At 42.8% G+C, this 23,927-nt stretch overlaps 1 protein-coding gene across 3 annotated transcripts in view; it reads left to right on the forward strand.

Moving 5' to 3' along the window:
- CCDC97 (coiled-coil domain containing 97) overlaps positions 1-23,927 on the forward strand; it is a 745,255-nt gene that overhangs the window by 597,277 nt on the left and 124,051 nt on the right. The window lies entirely within an intron of this gene.

A 23,927-nucleotide genomic window follows, 5' to 3' on the forward strand; every position in this document is an offset into this window, starting at 1 on the left:
TGCTTGTTGTCAGTTTTGTGCTAGATTTAACCAGCGCACTGTAAAGCGCTAGTACGATTTTGCATTTCACTATTTTGGCAGAAGATTTAATTACACGATGCAGTCGAATAGCCAACTGACTACCGCAATTCACAAGAAACGCAAAGAAAAGGACAGGCATCCGAAGTCTAAAACCGACGACGAGGCTTCTTCTAAGCCAGTCACCGGCTCTCAGTAAGGCGCGTTAGGAGCCCCCTGACGCCCGCTACTTTGGAACCGCAGGCCACTATAGACTCCCACATGGAGTCGCCTAGGCCGCTGGAAGCTCAAAGGTATTGGACCTTCGGAAACTATTCCCTCGGATGGGTCCGGAGCCGCTGAGCAGGCTTTGGCTTCTGAGGGTGTTTTCAGACCTATTCAATTGTACATTAAAGCGACTCCAGCTACAAAGGCAAAGATTAAAGCATCTTTAAAGACAAAGAAACAAGCACAACAGCCTCATGGTCAGGCCTCCATGCCCAAAAAACAGATGCTCAAAATGGCCGAAGACTTAATTACTTTGATCAGGGGTTCCCATCCCCCTCCTGATAAGAGGCCTAGGCAAGAGACAGAATATGAATCTTCAGATCAGGTTTCCATTTCTTCAGATTCCTCTTCTGATCAGGAATAGTCTCTTCCTCCCTATGAGGATTGTGATGCTGAAGAATCTATCCCTTCAGCCTCTCTTCCTGAGGATAACTCTTTTGGGGAAACCTTGCATACCAAGAGGGAACATTTCCACTGGGAGAGTCAAGATTATTCTGAATCTAAGAAAAGGCTCAGGGACTTCCTTTTACTCCCACAACACAGGCCCCTAGCTATTCCGCCTGTGTTAGACATTGTAGATGATGTATTTTCAGAGTCCAGTCCGACCCCTGACTCCTTACTTCCAGCTCCTGTTACGCCGGACAGGTATTACAGGGTACCTGACTCATAAATTCCTTTTCAAAAACCCTGCTGCTGACCCAGAAACTATTTCTCAGGGTCACAAAGGGGTCAAGGCATCCACTGCAAAAAACCCTACCCCCTCTGACAGGGATTCTAGGGCATTAGACAGATGGGGAAAAAGATTTACACCTCTGCTACCTTGGCTATAAGGGCTTTAAATTGTCAGTTTCATTTGCTCAAATATCAGCAATATATTATGTCACTGCTTAAACAGAAAATGTTGATAAATTCTGAAGGTGCAGAAAACAAAGAAATGCAGGATTTATTGCATGCAGCTGAGCAAGTTGGAAAGCATACTTTGCAATGTGGTTTTGATTCTTTGGAGGCCTCCTGCAGGGCCTCTGTCACGGGTTCTGTCATTAGGAGGCATGCTTGGTTAAAGGAACAAAATTTACTAGATCTTGTTAAAGCAAAATTATTAGCTGCTCCATTACAGCATGATGCATTGTTTGGTGTTAAAGCAGAAGAGGTGTTAAAGAAAATGGAGGACAAAGCTAAATCTATGCAAACAGTCAAGGATTTCTTACAGGTACAACCTCCAAAATTTAGCAGACACTGGCCTACAAAGAACTGGTCCTTTCCAGTGTCAGACAGACCACAAAGGGGGCAGATACAGACGCCCAAGAGGCAGATCCCAGCCCCAAGGTTCATACAGGTCTAAACAATGGGGTGCTTCTACCTCCAAAAGTGGAGAAGACAAATCACAGCCTTACAGGAAACAGTCCCAATGACTTCTCCCTGACTGCGCCAAGCACTTATCTTCTGGCAGCACCTTTAGGGGGAAAACTAGCACTTTTTTCTCAAAATTGGCACATAATAACTCAGGACAAATGGGTCTTAGACATAGTGTCACGGGGCTACAAGTTTCACTTTCATACCCTGCCAAGGGCAAACGGTTGGCCAGACCTACCAAAAAACAATGGGCAGAGGCACAAAAACAAGTCTCATCCCTCATGGACATGAGGGACATTCAACAAGTACCAGAACAAGAGCAGGGACAAGGATTTTATTCAAGACTGTTCTTGGTACCCAGAAAGTACAAGGCCTGGAGACCAATACTGGACCTATCTATTCTAAACACATAACTGGATATACCAAAATTCAAAATGTTGACCTTACAGCAGCTTCTGCCCATGCTGGGCAAGAAGGCTTGGCTTGTGACTTTAGACCTAAAAGAGGCATACCTGCATGTCCCAATCAGACAAACATGCAGAAGATACCTCAGATTCAAAGCTGGCTCAATGCACTACCAATTCTCTGCACTGCCCTTTGGCTTATTTACTGTGCCCCGGGTCTTCAAAATTGCCTGGCACCAGTAATTGCATTCTGCAGACAAAGAGGAATACAAATATATCCTTACTTGGACAACTGCCTCATACAAGCAGAGAACAAGAACATTCTACTACAGCATCTGGCGTTTGTAAAAAGATTACTACTATGCCTAGGGTACACAGTCAATGAACAGAAATCAAAACTAGTACCCTCTCAAGAGATAATATTCCTGGGTGCAAGCTTAAATACAACTGCCCAGATGGGTTATCTCACACCAAACAAACAAAGGCAACTGACTACCTATTCCAAATTGTTGGCAACAAAGGCCCAGTTATCTGCAAGAAAAATTCTGCAGGCTTTGGGCTTCATGGCATCTTGCATTCTACTAATTCCATATGCAAGACTGCATATGAGGAAACTTCAATGGTATCTAAAAAGTGTTTGGACTCAACATTGCCACAGCCTGGAAACAATAATTACCCTCATTCCCTGCCTGCAACAGCAGTTTTGATGGTGGGCGAAGGCCTGTCACCAGAACAAGGGACAGCCATTCACCTTACCCCCAGGCAGGCAGACATTGACAACGGATGCATCAGATTATGCCTGGGGGGCACACATGGCAGGAAGATGTATTCAAGTCACATGGTCTGCCAACCAAATGCATCTACATATACATCAAAAAGAGATGCTAGCTGTTCAGAATGCCCTGACAGCCCTCAAGGACCTACTTCATCCGGGACAACTACTGATAAAGACAGACAATACCATGGTCATGTGGTATATAAACAAGCAGGGAGGCACTCATTCTTACCCCCTCTGCAGACTAGCCATGACTTTGTGGGACACAGCATTGACTTACCAAGTACATCTGCAGGCACAATTCCTGCCAGGAAAGATAAATACTCTGGCAGACGAACTAAGCAGAAACTTCATGGATCCCCACGAGTGGAAATTGGATCCACAAGTCTTCAACATGATAACAAGGAAATGGGGATGCCCTGACATATACCTATTTGCCTCTCCTCAGAACTGCCAACTAAAGAGATTCTGCACAAGGACTTATCACAGACAAGCATGGAAAGTGGATGCCCTATCTTTCAGCTGGAAAAACTTAACAGTATATGCCTTTCCTCCACTGCCTCTCCTCCCCAAGATACTCCTAAAAGTCAAACAAGAGAAGACAAAATTGATACTGATTGCCCCAGACTGGCCCTGCCAGTACTGGTATTCAGTCCTAAGGAACTTGTCTCAATGCCCAGCCTGGATCTTACTTCAAATACCTCACCTACTGTCCCAACAAAACAATCTGATCCTGCACAGCCAGCTCAAGACCTTAATTCTGGCAGCATGGCGGATAATGTAGTCATACAAAACACACATCTCACTAAAGCGGTGATGGATGTCATTTTGGAGGCTAGGAGGCCTAGTACTAGAAAATCTTATGCTGGAAAATGGAAGGGATTCTGTGCCTTGAGCCAGGCACAAGGAATTGACACAGCAGTACCAAATATTCCTCAGATTTTGCAATACCTAACTGAGATGCTGGACAAAGGCCTATCCTTTTCATCAATTAAAATTCATGCCTCTGCCATTTCGGCTCATTACAATGCAGAGCCACCAATCTTTTCTCATCCTTTAAGGCAATACCTCAGAGGAGCCAAAAACTTAAGGCCTCCAAGGCGATCACCAATACCTGCATGGGACCTCAATTATGTTTTGGAAAAACTCACTCTGCCTCCTTTTGAGCCAGCCACTACAGCTGACATAAAGTTTTTATCTTGGAAAATAGCTCTGCTCCTAGCAATAACCTCTGCAAGATGAGTCTCAGAGCTACAGGCACTCATGGCTGTGGAACCTTTTATCATTTTCTATCCAGACAGGGTTTCTCTGAGGACAAACCCAACATTTATGCCTAAGGTAGTGTCCAGTGTGGCCCTTAACCAAACTATTCATCTGCCTACTTTTTATCCAAACCCAATTCTGCATTCTTTGGACATACACAGACAGCTATGCTTCTACTTGAACAGAACCAAAGCTTTCAGAAATACTGAGCAACTACTAGTGGCATATGCTGCAGGATCACAAGGAAAGGCCATCTCAAAGCAGACTATTTTAAAGTGGATAGGCCACTGCATTCGTTTCTGCTATTCACAACATGGCAAGCCAGTGCCTAAGGGCATTAGGCCACATTCTACCAGAGCAGCAGCCACTTCAGCAGCCTTCCTCAGGGGAGTACCAACCAAAGACAGTTTAGAAGCTGCTACCTGGAGTTCAGTGCACACCTTTACAAAGCACTATCATTTACCACTCTACTCTAAATCCAGGGCAGGCTTTGCCACTGCAGTTCTGCAGGGCCTCATAGCCGCTCCTAATGCTATTTAGCTCCAGCCTCCCAACCATAGCTTTGAGATTCAACCCAAGTGTAATGACTGCAACAGTGAAACACGAAGAACATAGTACAGTTGTGTACACTTACCATAAATGTAGATGTTCGAGTGTATTCACTGTTGCAGTCCAGGTTACCCACCCACCATCCCCCATCTCTTTTTGCTGGAACTTAGCTGCACTTCTCTAGTCTGTACAACCTATGTGGTGTATTTGCTTGTAGATGAAGGTATAACATATTTTGGTGCATGCATGTTTGATTGGCATATTTTTAGCCTTCCCTTTTGGGGGCACCTGACATCTGGGGCAAGAAAAACTAAAGAAAATGGCGTCAGCTGCATCTTTTATACCCCTGGCGCACTGACGTCAGGGAAGAGGCGACAGCAACCGACGCCGGACCTAGACTTTGGAATTCAGGCCGACTGAGGGTAGCCTGCCAGCAGGAATAACCCAAGTGTAATGACTGCAACAGTGAATACACATTTATGGTAAGTGTACACAACTGTACTTTATTCTTGATGCTTTAAACCTGCTAGTTGTTCATCATCGTTTTCCTTTCATGAGTAGTATGTTGGTCATTTTCCGGTCTGCTTTTCAGTCAGTTTTTTCCACCTACAAAGTGAAGTAGTATCTGTATGTTAATGCAGGGCAATGACATGAAGTGTTGTTAGAATTTGTTTCTGTTCTAAGCTCAGCTCTATTTTTTTAACTCTTCTTTTTTGGAGCGTTACTTGGAGTTTTGATTGCATTATGCTGATATAATACTGGACTACATATACATATTGTTATTCCTGTCTTGCAACTACAGTAAGATCTGGTAGTTTTTAACAAGAGGACGTACTTTTTTATCATACATTTGATAACTGTGCCTATAGTTCAAAATTTTAGTAACAGTTACTATTCACTTTGTTTGGCTACCTTCTTTTCACTGTTGGATGTTTTGCCTTTCCTTATGGAGAATTTTCATTATTGTGTCCCTGGAGTGTAATGGGTTGTGATTGTATAAGATAGTGTACAAACCACTTATGACATCTCGGGCATATATGTGTTAAATGCATGCATATTTCAGAACTAATGGTATTTTTGAGAGGACAAAGTATCTGTCAAGTATTAAAATGGGTCTTGTTCACTCTGGTATGAGCAGTGTCGGAACTTTTAATAACATGAAATCACTGTTCAGCTAGTTATTATTTCTAATGTACACTTGGAATACTGTAGCACCCAGAGATTCAGGATTATTTTCCTTAGATCGGGAGTATCTTTTTAGTGCTAAGGTGAAGGATTTTGCCAACTGTGCTAAACATTTCCTCATCATTTCTTTCCACCGTGAAAAGATGCTGATAGTAAGATTTATTTTAAGTTGTGCTTTCTTAGGCATCTACATTATTTTGACTCAGAAAATTAAAATGAATACAAATGAGAGAAGGCTAACAGTTATTCTCTTGCTCAAGAAGTATGTAAAAATAATGTATCTTCTTTATACTGTGTATCTGATCTCTCTGGAATGTATTCACACAAGTGGTGTAATTCAGGGGATGAAGAATGAATATGCCCGAAGCGTACACTCTCTTCCCAAACCTGTCCATCATTCTCGATTTCTTATTAGGGGGATGGATAGAAGAGGAGTCTTCAGACAACTCACCTTTAGTGGCTGCTGGAGTATGCTGGTGGTGGGGTGACCAAAATGCCTTATCCTTCTGAAGGTGTAAAGATTTCTGGTTTCCTGGGGATTGTACTGCCATGATCTCTTGACTGCCAGCTCAATTACCTTGTCCACCTGGGGAACCAGCCAAGACATAGATGGCTTTATTCTGTACACTTCAGATAGTACCTTGTCATCCACTAAGGAGGTTCTGGAGGTCAGGATGCCGTCTTTTGCATCAAGTCCAGGAAGTTGCCAAAAGAAGTTTCTTGTGGAGGGTGGGAGGTACTGTGGAAAGTCCCTCTCTAGCCCCTGAGCCAGTATCTGATCTTGGTGACTCTGAGGGGAAGTTAGTGCGTTTCCTTTTGCACACACTCTTCTTTGGGGGTTTGGGTGAGGAGTCTGCTGAATTGGCACAGGGTTGCCACTGCACTTGGGTAGGTAATTTGATGTTAACAGAACAACTCTGATCCATGGATACCAGATCAGAACAAGCCAAGACTTAAAGGGTTCAAGGGAAGAACCAGGACTAGTTGAGCCTGTGTACATATGGTCTTGGGAGATATGATCCTCCACAACACTTGTAATTTGAAACCAACTCCAGTGGATCTGACAAACCTGTTCCTGCAGATGGTTCCATCTTTCTTTGGAAGAGACAGAGGAAACCTGTGGAGGGAAGTGTGAAACCGTGAAGGAAGCCAGCTCCAGTGAAGGGATTGGAGCCAAGGAGTTGAAGACCAACATCCCTGTCACCAATAGTACTGAGGGTCTCTGCATGGACAGTGGGCTGGAAGATATTGACCTTGACCCCGTGGATCTGAGACTCTGACAGATCTGACCATGGTGGAGTCAAATGTGTGGGATGCAAAGATCGCATAGCAGATGAAACATGGTACATCGGTCTCTGGGACACTGGATATCTGGTTAGGTATGATGGTTCCAAAGAAATCTCAGCTAAAATTTGGATGAGTGAGGGAGCCTGGATAGCGGTGAGTTGTATGAAACCAACTGCCTTTGAAACTGAAGGGATGGAATGACCCCCATTTCAGTCTGGGTCTTGAGAAATTTTTGCATAAGGAAATCAGGGTCTGCATTGGAGGTATTTCTTTAAGACCTGAAGGATAACATTGGCCCAGCCAATGAAGGAAGGCATTCCACGTTTCTGAACCCTAATGGTTTGATGCAGTTCTGGATCTGGGGGGGGGGGGGGTGGAGTATAGGTGGAAGTACATGTACATGCCATATCTTTCTCGAATCTTGGGAGTTTAACAGCTGAAATTGGAGGCGAAGTTTTAGCTGACCTTTTCTTCAAATCCAAATCCTTAGCATTTGTTTGTTTTCTGTCTTCTTCAGCTTTTGGACCCCTGGATCTGGCAGGAGTCCCTTGATTAAAAGCTTGATTAAAAGCTTATTGCACCAGTCCTCCAGTGCTTTGGGCCAAAGGAAGAGCAAATCTGACAAGAAGAGGAGAGAGAGCTTTTTAAAGGTTAAAGGTGAGGTGGAGCACATGTTCATCGTGCATACAGCTGCAGTCATAACAGATGGGTTCTCCTGCCGTCAGGCGGGTCCTCGGTCGGCCGAATTCCAAAGTCTAGGTCTGGCTTCGGTTGTCGTCACTTCTTCCCTGCTGTCAGTGCGACAGGGGTATAAAGGAACCAGCCGACGCCATTTTCTCCAGTCTTTCTTGCCGCGCGGTGCCCGAAGCAGAAGCAGTTCGCAAGTGCTGGTCGGCCAGCTCCTGAGATTACAAAAATTTGGAAACTGAAGTCTTCTTAAAAGCCAAGTACCCCATTGGGGAAACTTTTCTTGCCTCAGACCGGTGTCAGACAAAGTTAATAATTGTATTTCTTGTGGGAAGCAAATACCGCATAAGGATTTCCATTCCCTCTGTATACCTTGTTTAGGCCCAGACCACGACGTCTCGGTCTGTCGCATTTGTGCTACATTCAACAAACGCACTATTAAGCGTCGGGCGGAGTTCGCCCAGCATTATTTTGGAAAAGCATTTAACTATACTATGTCATCGGATACTCCGACTCCGGTTTTGTCTAAAAAACGCAAAGACAAGGACCGACACACGAGGTCCGCGGCCTCTACCGGCACCACGCCAAAGCCGACTACACGTGGTCCGGTTCTCAGCAAGGCGCCTACGCAGCCCCTGATTACCGACGACACTTCTTTGACGGTGTCTCCTGTGCCCGAGGTCGCAGGCTCCTCGGCCCACACCCCGACTACAGATACTGAAGCCACTCTTGGCGTAGAAACTCAGAATGTGGACAGGTCCACCTCCACTCAAGGTGTCTTCAGACCTTCCTCTTCTTTCTCCATCAAGGCTTTCACAAAGTCTAAAGCAACCATGCACTCTAAGAGACCAGCTACACAGGGCCCACCTCCAGGCCCCATGCCTAAGAAACAGATGCTTAAAATGGCTGAGGATTTAATTACTCTTATCAGAGGTTCTCAGACCCCACCAGACAAAAGGCCCAGAGTGGAGGAACATTCCCCCTCCTCTGATCAGGGCTCCATTATTTCAGAGCATTCTGATGATCAGGAACATTCTTACTCCCCTTTTGAAGACTCTGATGCGGAGGAGTCCATCCCTTCTGTCTGTCCCCCCCCCCCAGAGGATTACTCATTTGGGGAAACTTTGCATACCTTAAGGGAACACTTCCACTGGGAAGGCCAAGATTATTCAGATTCCAAGAAAAGGCTCAGGGAATTTCTCTTGCTACCTCAGCACAGGCCTCTGGCTATACCTCCTGTCTTGGACATCCTAGATGATGTTTACTCGGAGGCTTGCCTTAACCCGGACTCTCTACCTCCAGCCCCAGTTAAGTTTGATAGGTACTACAGGGTTCCTGACTCACACCAATTTCTATACAAAAGCCATGCTGCTGACCCAGAAACCATCTCGCAGGGCCCCAAGGGAGTTAAGGCCTCCATTGCTAAAAATCCACTACCTTCCGAGAGAGACTCCAGATCCTTAGAAAGGTGTGGAAAAAAGGTATATACCTCGGCTACCTTATCCATGAGGGCCTTAAACTGTCAGTTTCATATGCTAAAATACCAACAGTTTTTGTTATCACAATTGAAAAGTAAAATGTTACAACCTGAACAACCAGACTTGAAGGAGTTGCAGGATTTGATGCGTAGTGCAGAGCAAGTGGGTAAGCATACCTTACAATGTGGTTTTGATGCTCTAGAGGCCTCATGTAGAGCTGCTGTTACAGGATCAGTCATACGTAGGCATGCCTGGCTCAAGGAACAAGCCTTGCCTGATCATGTCAAAGCAAAATTACTAGACGCCCCTCTTCAAAAGGATGTACTATTTGGTGCTAATGCTGAGGAGTGTTAAGGAAAATGGAGGAAAAGGCTAAATCAATGCAAATTGTGAAAGAATTTCTACAGGTACAACCCCCACGTTTTAGTAGAATTTGGCCTTCCAAAAACTGGTCCTTTCCTGCCACGGACAGACCCCAAAGAGGCAGATACAGGCGCCCGAGAGGCAGAGGACAATCCCAAGGATCGTTTAGAGGCAGACAATGGCAAGCTCCTACACAGAGAGGTGGTGAGGATAACTCGCAATCTTTCAGAAAGCAAGCCCAATGACTTTCCCCTTTGCATGCCAACCAAGTCTCAAATGGCAGCCCCCTTAGGAGGAAAGCTGGCATTATTTTCAAAAAAATTGGCATATTGTCACAAAGGACAAATGAATCCTGGACATTATAAACAGAGGCTACAAATTCCATTTTCACACCCTTCCAAAAATGAGAGGCATGCCAAACCTGCCACATAATCAAAGGGCAGAGGCACAAAAGCAAATTACAGATCTCATAAACATGAAAGCTATTCAAGAGGTACCTACGCACGAACAAGGTCAAGGTTTTTATTCCAGGCTATTTCTGGTGCCAAGGAAGGGAAAAGATTGGAGACCTATTTTGGACCTATCCGTCCTAAACACATTTCTACTTGTACCAAAATTCAAGATGCTCACTCTACAGCAACTTCTTCCCATGCTGGGCAAGGAGTCTTGGCTGGTAACATTGGACCTCAAGGAGGTATACCTGCATGTCCCAATCAGACAAAATTGCAGAAGGTACCTCAGATTTCTTGCAGGTTCAACCCATTATCAATTCTCTGCATTGCCCTTTGGCTTATCTACTGCGCCCAGAGTATTCACGAAATGCCTGGCATCAGTAATTGCCTACTGCAGACTTCAAGGGATACAAATATACCCCTGTTTGGACGACTGCCTGATCCAAGCGGACAGCAAGCACATTCTTCTGAAACATCTGGCTTATGTAATAATGTTGTTGAACTCTCTGGGATACACAGTCAACAAAAAGAAATCAAGGCTAATACCATCTCGGAAGATAATTTTCCTGGGTGCCAATTTGGACACAAACACCCAGATGGCCTACCTCACGCCAGAGAAGCAGGGGCAACTAATTCAATACTTCAGAACACTAGCAAATTGCACCAGGCTGACTGCAAGGAAAATCCTGCAGGCTCGGGGATTCATGGCATCTTGCATCTTACTAATCCCATGTGCAAAGCTGCATATGAGGAAACTACAATGGTACCTGAAAAACATATGGTCTCAACACAGCCACAGTTTGGAAACAATAATACCACTAATTCCATGTCTGCAAAAGGAATTTCTGTGGTGGGCTCAAGCATGTCAAACAAACACAGATCTTCCATTCAGCAAGCCTCAAGCAAATCAAGTCATCACAACAGACGCCTCGGACTACGCCTGGGGGCGCACATGACAGATCGGTGCATTCAGGGCAAATGGTCCCAAAAAGAAAAGCACCTTCACATCAATCAAAAAGAAATGCTAGCAGTAATAAATGCTATTATAGCTTTCAAGGACCTTCTACAACCAGGCAACTATTGATAAGAATGGACAACACCATAGTTATGTGGTACATAAACAAACAGGGAGGAACACATTCTTACCCCCTATGCAGACTGGCCATGTCACTTTGGAACATGGCCATGGACTTACAAATGGAACTACAAGCACAGTACTTGCCAGGCAAGGAAAACACGCTGGCAGACAACCTAAGCAGGAATATGACAGATCCACACGAATGGAAATTGTATCCAAAAGTTTTTACAGAAATAATCCAAGAATGGGGAAGGCCAGACATAGATCTCTTTGCCTCCCACAAAAATCATCAATTGACAAAATTCTGCTCAAGGATCTTCCATCCAAAGGCCTGGAGAGTGGACGCTCTCTCTTTCAGTTGGACAGTTTATGCCTTCCCACCTCTTCCTCTGTTGTCCAAAGTTCTGTTGAAAACCAGAGCAGACAGACCAAAGATGATTCTCATTGCTCCGGACTGGCCAAGGCAGCACTGGTACCCACTCTTGAGGAGCCTGACTCATTCCCCACCATGGACCCTACCTCTAATGCCTCTTCTTCTGACTCCGCACAGCTTCAAAACTCTTCACAGCCAGCTAAAAACACTCAATCTAGCCGCATGGAAGATTCCTTAGCATCACAATAGGCCCTACTCTCCAAGGAGGTGCAGGATGTCATTTTGGAGGCCAGAAGGCCATCAACTAGAAAAGCTTACTCCGCAAAATGGAAACGTTTTTGTGTCTGGAATGAGAAAAGGGGCCAGGATCCTGGAAAACTGAATTTACCTCAAATACTACAATATTTGGCTGAACTGCTAAGCAGTGGACTTTCTTTCTCCTCCATCAGAGGGGCTAAGAATCTAAGACCTCCAAGGAAATGACCAATACCTGCTTGGGATCCTAATTTAATTCTGGAAAAACTGACCTTGCCTCCCTTTGAGCCAGCTGCCTCATCAGATTTGCAATATTTGTCCTGGAAAACAGCTTTCCTTCTGGCTATCACCTCAGCTCGCAGAGTTTCAGAACTACAGGCTCTCATGGCTAGCCAGCCTTTTATCATCTTCCATCAGGACAGAGTTTCCTTACGAATCAACCCGTCCTTTATGCCTAAAGTGGTATCCAGGGTAGCTTTAAATCAGGCCATACATTTACCTACTTTTTATCCTAATCCTCAAAACAAAGGGGAGAGATTACTACATTCCTTGGACATCCACAGACAACTGCGTTATTATTTGGACAGAACAAAGCCTTTCAGAAAATCAGAACAGCTCTTTGTGGCCTATGCGGTGGGAGCTCAAGGAAAGCCAATTTCCAAACAGACAATCTCAAAATGGATAGCCCACTGCATACGCTTTTGCTATTCCTTTCATGGCAAAACTGTACCTACAGGCATTAGAACTCATTCCACCAGGGCCACAGCTACCTCTACAGCCTTCCTCAGAGGAGTTCCTACCAAGGATATTTTGGAAGCAGCCACTTGGAGTTCTGTGCATACCTTCTCCAAGCACTACAACCTACCATTATACTCCAAATCTAGAGCAGGCTTTGCCACTGCAGTCTTGCAGGGCATTTTGGCTCCTCCTAGTTCCACCTAGTGCCTACCACCCCTTTTTTTAGCTTTGGGATTCTACCCATCTGTTATGACTGCAGCTGTATGCACGATGAACATAGTACAGTTTTGTATCTACCATAAATGTAGATGTTCGAGTTCTAATACAGCTGCAGTCCAGGTTTCCCTCCCTCCCTTCCCCTCTTGGGACAGGCCTATAGGCTAACACATCCTCATACAACCTGATTGGGGTATTCATTTATGATGTATTTGCTTGCAACTACTGTTATTTTGTTTATATTGCACTGCATTATTACACAAATTTATGTATTGCCTTCTTTCTGTGGGCACCTGACATCCGGGGCAAGAAAAACTGAAGAAAATGGCGTCGTCTGGTTCCTTTATACCCCTGTCGCACTGACGTCAGGGAAGAAGCGACGACAACCGATGCCGGACCTAGACTTTGGAATTCGGCCGACTGAGGACCCGCCTGACAGCAGGAGAACCCATCTGTTATGACTGCAGCTGTATTAGCACTCGAACATCTACATTTATGGTAGGTACAAAACTGTACTTTATCTGCATTCAAGATTGCACTGCTTTCACAAAGGTAGCAAACAAGATCTGAGGTAGATAAAGGGAGACAGGGATTATAGGAAGGAATAATTCTGTATGGGTTTTTGAAGCTGGAACACTCCCTGTGCTTGGGCAGATCCAAGCAGTGGCTTGATGACCCATACATCTCAGATGAACTGGAATGAAAGGATATGTCATTATGTTAAGTACATAATTTTCATTTTTCTTGCTTTTACTGATGTATACTGCAAGGAAGTTTAACCCTGCTTGTTGAAAGGCCTAACTGGTTGTGACAATTTGCACCTTAGGTAAATGTAGAATGTGCAGATTTTTTCCTCATATTTTTGATCTGTTCCTCAATAAAATTTGTGGCTTTCTGGCAGTTCGTTTAGGATTTAAGTTACTAAATAATAACCAACATTTGAGTTACAGACTTTATATCCTTCAGAAAATGCATGCTAATGCAAAAGCTGTTATTTTAACAACTCTTATCAGTTTTTAAGTGCAGTATTTAAAATTTGTCCCTGATTTATGGGCCACGCCCCATTATTTTTGGCTTTGTATAGAATTCTTGGGCTAAGTGGTTGAGAGGCATGGACTGCAACAAGCAAATATTACTACCTGACAGGCACATATGCTTCCTTATCTGTTTTGACTGTAGTATTAATATATGAAAATATGACTAGAACTTAATTGTGCAACCAGGTGTCAAAGGTGCAAGGCTTTAAGGAATTATCTTGTATATGAATAGTCAACGAGCTGGAGATGTAGCTTAGGGATTCATGCCCAGCTGCACTGAGTTCTTCAGTTTGCTTTTGTGCAGCTCATCCTTTCTCTTTCCATAAGGTTAAAAGGTCATAAAGCTGCTAAGCATTTTGGAACATGGTCGATCTAAGCCTAGAGAAGAAATTAAAGTTAAGTTGAGGGTTATAAGTATTGCTGAGCCTGTCCTCACAGTGTGTGAAAGTCCTCCAACTCTGGCGCAACTGACATTTTTACCATTTGGGATTTGTTTGGTTTGGATTTTATACCCTCCTATTCTTTATGAAGAACTCACCTTCCTTATTTTATTGGCTATGAAATGCTAACCACAGTGGTAAAAGAGATGGAGTCCAAAATAACTTTCAGGTGTGAACTCAAGATCCCCTCTTCGGAATAGATTGAGTTTTATTTAGTAACCGAAGTAAAACATTTCTCATTTAATCAGAAGTTCCTGTTATGTAATTTTACATTTTTTCATTTATCAGTGCAATGAATGGATTCTGAGAATTACTTCTTGATGTTACTTAACTTTATGGTTTCTTCCCTGATATGAATGAAGAACTGCATAAGTTTGTGTAATGAGATGCCATAAGCGATGTGCAGTGAAATACTCTAGAAGTAAATACTGATAACTACCACTGACAGGTAATGCTTTCACAACAGAACGTATGATTATTGATGTACTGCAGTTCCTTCTACTTCAGTAATACCTTGGCATATCTGGTTTTATGTACCGACTGTAGACTGATGATCTCACAGTGATTATTGAAATAAAGCTTAGTAGTGCATTAATGAATAGTACAATTTTTAAAGTGGCATATATTTTTGCATTACTTAATACGAAGTGGAGAAGTATGGTAGTACTTCTGCTGGCTATTCTGTATTTGTGTGTCTGTGCCACAGTCAGACCATATATTGGAACTAAAGGGCTCAGGAGTGGCCTTTTTTGTCTTTTCTTTTCTTCTAATCAGTGTTTGTGTTTCTGGGCCTGCTGATGGACTGATTTGCTCAGTGCATGCCATGACATTTCTGTTTTTTTTTTTTTTTTTTTTTTTTTTTTGTTCTCCTGCTTGATTTGTTTGTTCACCTTACCATTTCCTTGAAGGTATGTAGACAAAGTATTTATGTTTATTTGGTCACATTGCAATGTGTGTGTATGGACTAGTCAAGTCATGTTTTTGTTCAGAATTCTCGTGCTTTTTGTAGATTTAGATTGTAACAATTTTGGGCATTGGGATTTGGAATATTTAAAATTGACGAGGTCAGGAGATATCTTATGGAACGCTAACTATATGGGCTGGGAATTTGGTAGTGTAAATGGATGAAGGTTTATTGCAGATGTCCTTTCTGGACATTGTAGATGATGCCTTCTTGGAATCTAGTCTGACCCCTGACTCCTTACCTCCTGCTCCCAGAAAACCTGATGGATATTACAGGGTACCTGACTCTCACAAGGTTTCTACTCAAGACTTTTCCTGGTACCCAGAAAAGACAATTCCTGGCATCCTATCCTGGACCTGTCTATCTTAAACACATTTTTGGTAATCCCAAAATTCAAGATGCTAACTCTTCATCAGCTGCTTCCCATGCTAGGCAAAGATGCCTGGGTGACAACACTGAATTTAAAGGAAGCCTACCTGCACATCCCAGTAAGGGAATCTTGCAGAAGATACCTACTCTTCAGAGCAGGCTACATGCACTATCAGTTCTCTGCACTGCCCTTTGGTTTATCTACTGTGCTTAGGGTATTCACAAAGTGCCTAGCTCCAGTCATTGCATTTTGCAGGCAAAGAAATATTCAAATATACCCATACCTGGACAATTGTCTAATTCAGGCAGAAAACCAGGACATGCTATTAAATCATCTGGCATTTGTAAAGAAATTGCTAACATCTCTGGGGTACACCATAAACGAAAAAAAAAATCACATCTTGTACCCTGCCAACAAATTGTATTGCTGGGAGAAAGCTTGAATACAACTTCCCAGATGGTCTACCTCACGCCAGAGAAACAAGTTCATTTAACAGTCTACTTCAGACTACTGGCCACAAAGACCCAGCTGTCTGCAAGGAAAATACTGCAAGTCCTGGGGTTCATGACCTCTTCTATTCTACTAATTCCATATGCAAGACTGCATATGAGGAAACTACAATGGTATCTAAAAAGCCTATGGTGTCAACATTCTTAGGATCTAGAATCAATGATTCCTATCATACCTTGTCTACAGATAAGAGTTCCTTTGGTGGGCAGAGGCCTGCCGCCAAAACAAGGGACTGCCATTCACTCTACCCCCTGCCGCCCAAACCCTAACAGACGCATCAGAGTATGCATGGGGGGCTCACTAGGCAGGGCAGTGCATTCAGGGTAAATGGAACCCAAATCAAATGCACCTGCATATCAGTCAGAAAGAAATGTTAGCTGTATAGAATGCTCTGACAGCCTTCAACGACCACATTCTTCCAGGACAATTATTGGTAAAGGCGGACAACACCATTGTTATGTGGTACATAAACAAGCAGGGGGGAACTCACTCATACCCTCTCTGCAGACTAGCCATGGCTCTGTGGAACACAGCCTTGAGCTACCAAGTGCACCTACAGGCACAATTAAGGAAAGCTGAATACACTGGCAGAAGACCTAAGCAGAAATCTCATGGACCCACATGAGTGGAAACTGGAACCAAAGATATTCAACATGTTGAGAAACAAATGGGGGTGCCCAGAGACAGACCTGTTTGCCTCCCCCCAGAACTACCAATTGGACAACTTCTGCACAAGGACTCCCCACAAACAAGTTTGGAATGTGGATGCCCTGTCCTTCACCTGGAAAAATCTTATGCCTTTCCTCCTCTGCCTCTCCTCTCCAAGGTACTACTAAAGATCAAGCAGGACAAACCAAGGACAATACTGATTGCACCAGACTGGCCATGCCAGCATTGTTACCCCCTCTTGCGCAGTGTGTCACTGCTGCCACCATGGCACCTGCCTCAGACCCCTGCCCTGCTGTCCCAGTAGGAGGGTCAGATTCTGATCCCACAGCTTCAAACCCTGAACCTGGCAGCCTGGCTAATTACCTGATCTCTCCGTTACCATCCCTCAGTAAGCAAGTGATGGATGTCATTCTGGAGGCAAGCAGGCCTAGTACTAGAAAATCCTATGCTGAAAAATGGAAAATATTCTGTTCCTGGAGCCAAACTCAGGGGGTGGGTACAGCAGCGCCCAATTTACCCCATATTCTACAATACTTAACTGAGATGCTTCACAAGGGCTTTTCCTTTTCCTCTATCAAAATTCATGCCTCAGCCATTTCAGCTCATTACAATACAGAGCCACCCGTCTTCTCTCATCCACTGCTGAAGCAATTCCTCAGATGGACCAAAAACATAAGACCACCCAGGATAGCCCCTACTCCAGCCTGAGACCTTAACTTTGTACAGAAAAAGCTCACTCTACCTCCCTTTGAGCCAGCTGCAACTGCAGAGTTGAAATTCCTTTCTTGTAAAACAGCCTTCCTTCTAGCCATCACTTCAGCAAGAAGGGTGTCTGAATTACAGGCCCTCATGGCAGTGGAGCCTTTCATCATCTTTCATGCTGATAGGGTGTCTCTCAGGACCAACCCCTCCTTCATGCCCAAGGTGGTATCCAGTGTGGCTTTTAATCAATCCATTCATTTGCCAACCTTCGTCTCTAATCAGCAGAACAAAGGGGAACGAATACTACACTCCTTGGACGTGCACAGACAACTTAGATTTTACTTGGACAGGACTAAGCCTCTTAGGAAATCCAAACAGCTGCTGGTTGCATTTGCTGCAGGGGCAGAGGGGAAGGCCATTTCAAAGCAAACCATTTCTAATGGAAAACCTACCCCACAGGAGATAAGACCACATTCAACCAGGGCTGCATCTACCTCTACAGCCTTTCTCAGAGGTGTCCCTACCAGGGACATCCTAGAAGCTGCTACCTGGAGTTCCGTACATACCTTCACCAAGCATTACCACTTGCCAGTTTTTTCTAAATCCAGAGCTGGCTTTGCCACTGCAGTCTTGCAGGGCCTGATAGCTGGTCCTTATGCTATCTAATTACCTCCTCCCATCCTTAGCTTTGGGAATCTACCCAAATGTGATGACTGCAACAGTGAAACATGAAGAACATAGTACAGTTGTGTACACTTACCATAAATGTAGATGTCCGAGTGTATTCACTGTTGCAGTCCTGGTTATCCTCCCTCCAGCCCCCTGACTTCTATTGACTATACCTCTATTTTTGTTTACTATGCTTAAAGCTTTTTGGTGTATTTGCTTTTTTGTTGGGGGTGTAACCTTGTATATAATTGCTTTCTATTATGGGGACACCTGACGTCTGGGGCAAAAAAAACTGATATGATGGCGTCGGCTGCATGCTTTATACCCCTGACTACCTGACGTCATGAAAGATGAGACAGCAACCGATGCAGGACCCAAGACTTTGATAATCAGGCCGACTGAGGGCTACTGCAAGCAGATAACCCAAATGTGATGACTGCAACAGTGAATACACTCGAACATCTACATTTATTGTAAGTGTACACAACTGTACTTTTTAAATATACTTCCTTTTAAATCAGCAGTGAGGTAAATGCGGTCTTCCAGCTCTGAGTATAGTATAGAGCAGCACTCAACACTGCTACTGGCACCAGTCTGTATTCGCAAGGCAGTACCTTGGTAATAACCTACTATTGATAATTGCTGACTGGTTTATATGTGCATAAACATTTAATTTGTCTGTACTGTAGATTGCACTGTAAAATAGAAAGCCTGTCTTGTTTTTTTTTTGACATTTGATTTTTCACTTGCCTGTCCTTTTTGTCTGTAGGCCCACACAATTAGAATGATGGTATATGTGTATCTGGGTATCAGCCAAGTTTTAAATGCATTAAAAAACATTCTGCATAAACAGAACTTTTGGTGCTTTCAGATGTGAAGATATTTATCCTGCAATTCCAATACTTTTCGTGCATAGTAGGGGCAGTAATGTGGGTTGATTGGGGAAGTTAACACTAAATTTATATCCAAATTATTGGCTGTATCATTTGGATTGAAATGTTATAGATGAGCTTGGTACATTATTGGACATTATTCTGTAATTTCCTGACATAACTAAAGAAAGATTTGCAATCTTACTTGGAATTTGTAGCAACATTAAAGGAGTACAACAGGTTTCTCTAATTTATTCCTCAACTTTACGGCCCTTTTCCTCCCTATTTACATTGTCCTCTGTAAAGCAACAACAATAAAGCATTTACAATTTTTATAATTCCCCTTACTTCTGTAACAGAAGCCTACCTTCTCATACTGTGATGGTTTCACTTACAAAATGATTCTCTCACGTTTGAATAAAGCTTGCTGGAGTCGCCCAATTACTGACATCATCGAGGCCAGACAGTGCAGGTACTTTTTTTTTTTTTTTTTTTTTTTTTTTAAACAATTCCCTCCCCCAAAGTGACATCACCACAGCCGTCATCTGATTCTAACTAAAATAATAAGACCCACCCATTCTGTGATGTCATGGCTCCCTTGTCCTTCCCCCAGCCTGAGTGTTGTTTATTTTATTCAGTAGTAGTGTAGTAACACCGATGTTTGGAAACACAGAAATTTGGTATGCATACTTGTACATTCTGAACGGCAAATGATGCTTAGGTGGTGTATTGCTTGCATACTTCTCTGCTGTATTTGCACCAGATACTGCTAGTGTGCAGTGCAGGAATAGAAAGATTAAAACATTACCCTGGTATCAGAGGTGGCAGTGCAACATATTCATAGTGGCTTAACATGAGAGTAGCTCTAAGCAAGCACCATGTGAAACCTGAACAAGCACCTAGAATTATTCAGTGCAGCTTCCACACCTTAAGTCTGAAAATTAATTCACATACTCACATGAACAGGAGTAGCTGCATATTGATGGCTAAAGGTGTATGGGCATGTCGGTGGTTACTACACTGCAAAACTGGTATGTAATGGTGGAGATATTTGGAAGGCATGAGCAAACACACCAGTATATTAAAGCCATAGCACCAATTGAACTGGAGGCTGGCAAATAGATTTAGTAAGGGATTTTGTCCATGCACAAATATTTCAACAGTGATTCTTTGCAGTGGCGTCCATTATCTGATTCAAGGTAAGTTAACCTTGATGTCCTTTATTTAAAAAAAAAATCAATAAAAATTTACTTTGTTATAAGTGACTTCTGGACACAAGAAAAAGGAAGGGGAAAATATAGCAATGTGGTTTGTATGTACAAAGACAAATCCAGGGACACTGCAAAAGTTTTTTTTGCAAACCAGCCAGTGGAGTAAAAACATATGAAGGCAAACACTGCATACCAACACACTTTGCACATGTAAATCTCAATTTTAACAAGGTGGAAGCATGAAGTGATACCTTAACACTTAAATTAATAAAGATCTAAACTGGTTAATAGTATAAATGTTTTATTCTTTAGCTCCTTGGTGCAAGACCTTACTGGATGTGATTGCAGTCAAGTAAGGCCATGGCTATAGTGCAGCAAAAAATGTCCCCTCTAACAAAGGAAATGCTAGAGCAAAGATTAAATTACATGAATCAAGCACCCTGCTGAGATCTGACAATCAATGGAATTACCAGATCAAATTACCCTTAGGACTTTGACAGCTAGGGAAGCTAAGTGTTATGGGGGAGGGGAGAAATAAATGGACTGGAATTCATTGTCTCACAAATTAGTGCCATTTAAACTAAATTAGAAAAAAAGGCAGCAGTAAACAGCACTTTGAGTGTGTTCTGTGGCATTTGCATTGTTTCTGTTTTAAGTAGTCATCCAGCAGCAGGGAATGTTACTTACACTGTTCTATTTTACTCAGTACTTTGTACGCATGCAACATCTATGAAATGACAGGAACTTTAGGCAAACGGAGGCCTGCATGATGTAACATTTTTGAGCCAAACAATGATTTCTGGGATACTGGATGGCAACCTGATTTATCCAAACCACGTTAATATGCCAGCATCCAGGTGGTCAGAGTCTGGAATTACATATAAAAATATTTAAAATCCTGTAAATAATCCCAGAGTGCTGTTAAAGTGTAGGAAACATCATGCCATGATGTTTTAAACATGTTTTTTGAGTCTGTGGGTGCGGTACTCCTTTAAGCTTGCACTCTGCATTACATTTTCTAGTAGTGCTCTGAAGTTCCTTGATGGCATGTTTCACTGTAGTCTTGAGGTAGGAAGAGTGAGATTTTTTTTTTTTTGTTATATAGCTTATTAGTAAGAGTATTTCACCAAAGAGGTTTCTTCCTGAATTTACCACGATATATAGGGTGGATGGGTGCCGATCTTTCTGTATATATGGCTGTTTGGAAATTGCTAAAAATTGCAGGTGAATGTGGCGTCCCTCTCAACTGTGACAGTTTGTAAAGGATTTATTATGAATCTTGTCTAGAACTTCTAAAAGCAGAGGTAGGTTTGGCAGTTTCATTTACTTGGACAGGACTAAACCTCTCAGGAAATCTGAACAGCTGCTGGTGGCATTTGCTGCAGGGGCAGAGGGGAAGGCCATTTCAAAGCAAACCATTTCTAAATGGATAGGCCATTGCATTCATTTCTGCTATAACCACCATGGAAAACCTATCCCACAGGGGATAAGACCACATTCAACCAGGGCTGCATCTACCTCTACAGCCTTTCTCAGTGGTGTCCCTACCAGGGACATCCTAGAAGCTGCTACCTGGAGTTCTGTACATACCTTCACCAAGCATTACCATTTGCCAATTTTCTCTAAATCCAGAGCTGGCTTTGCCACTGCAGTCTTGCAGGGCCTTATAACTGGTCCTAATGCTATCTAATTTCCTCCTCCCATCTTTAGCTTTGGGAATCTACCCAAATGTGATGAATGCAACAGTGAAATACGAAGAACATAGTACAGTTATGTACACTTACCATAAATGTAGATGTTCGAGTGTATTCACTGTTACAGTCTTGGTTTTGGCTATACCTGTATTCATGCTTAAAGCTTTTTGGTGTGTTTGCTCTTTTGTTAGAAGTGTAACCTTGTGTGTGTGTGTGTGTATATGTGTATATGTGTATATATATATATATGTATATATATATATGTATATATATATATATATATATATATATATATATATATATATATATATATATAAACTGCTTCCCATTAGGGGGGCACCTGACATCTGGGGCAAGAAAAACTAATGTAATGGCATCGGCTGCATGCTTTATACCCTTGACTACCTGACGTCATGGAAGATGAAACAGAAACTGATTCAGGACCCAAGACTTTGATAATCAGGCCGACTGAGGGCTACTGCAAGCAAATAACCCAAATATGATGACTGCAGCAGTGAATACACTCGAACATCTACATTTATGGTAAGTGTACACAACTTTAGTTTTCCTGACATGTATTTGTTGATGGTGGGGGGACAGCAGCATTGTGATGGGGTTGATGCTTAGACAACAGTATGTATAGAGGTAGAAGGGCAGCATGGTGACAATGGGGGTATGGCTTACTCGGGGTACCAGTTTGGGAGATGAGCAGAGATTTGAAAATCCTGGCTACATCCCTGATTTACAGGTGTTCATGTGCAGATAGTCCTTTTTAGTCTTTCATAAGGATAGTCAGTTTTAGGACCAACCCCACATTTATATCAGACGTAGTGACCGAGTGCTCCTTTAACCCCACTGTCTAACACAGGATTTTCTTTCCTAAACCCAGAACATGAAAGAAAAAATTCTTTATTCCTTCAGTATATACAGGCAGCTGAGGTACTACCTGTTTTAAACCATATCTGTTATTGATAAGAGTAGGTTAATCTCCCCAGTGCCATGGCCATATTTCCTGTATTCAGTATGAATGCCACCTCTGGTCTCTCCTGGAAAGAATTCCGCACAGAGAGATCCGCATGTGCACAGACCATGCCAAAACAGTGAAATACAGAAACGTCCAGCACCAAAAGGTGAAATAAACTATTTATTGTGGCAGCTCCAGCAATTGGTGTATAAATGCACAAAATAAGTAGACCGGTTTCGGCAGTAATAAGCCATCCTCAGTGCAATAACAAAAGTGAAAAATGCTCCATATTGTTAAATAGTCACATCAAGAAACAAGCATCTCATTGGATAATCAATTTTGCTCATTTAAACCGGGTTTAAACAAACCCCCCAACCTAATAATCCAACTAGATTCTTTATTATTCAAAAGAGTATGCCAGCCCATCTTAAACATCCTATTGCCTGTAACCCTATCAATAATAAATTTAAACTGAGCAGTGATGTGGGTTATAGTATGTTTATATAGTGAACTAGACATTCTTTTATTCCTAATGTCACTGAAATGCTCAGAAATATGAACTCTCAGTGACCTAGAAGTCTGCCCCACATAAAAAGCGGAACAAGAGCAAGTAGCTAAATATATGACCCAGTCAGCACGGGTCTATATTATATTCTTGAAGGCCAACAATGTTGAATCTGACATTGTCGACACAAGAATATTGAACACTCAGAACCTCATGCGTGTAAACGGAAATCTGCGTAAGGGGAGATTTCTGTTTACTGCAATGTAGTGCAGTCTCGGAGTTGGTATATTTAAGTAGTGGGGGGTGCAGGCAGGCTTGCCCCCCCCTGCTTAAACCAGTTAGGGTACTTTTTTTCTTTTTTTTTTTTTTTTTTTTTTTTGTCTTTTTTTAAGGTCGATGTTTGAAGACATCGACCATGTGGTGTCGACCATATGTTCGATGTTTTCAAACGTCAGTCTTATAATATAGACCTGTCAGTGCTACAGTTACCAAAGCACCGAATATCATACACTTTAGATGTATTACTACTAGTAAATTGTTTACTCTTAAGAACATGACTACATGCTGAACAATGGCCAC

This window comes from Protopterus annectens, chromosome 1.part0, assembly GCF_019279795.1.
Source record: "Protopterus annectens isolate FY-2018-M chromosome 1.part0, PAN1.0, whole genome shotgun sequence".
NCBI classification, from domain to species: Eukaryota; Metazoa; Chordata; order Ceratodontiformes; family Protopteridae; genus Protopterus; species Protopterus annectens.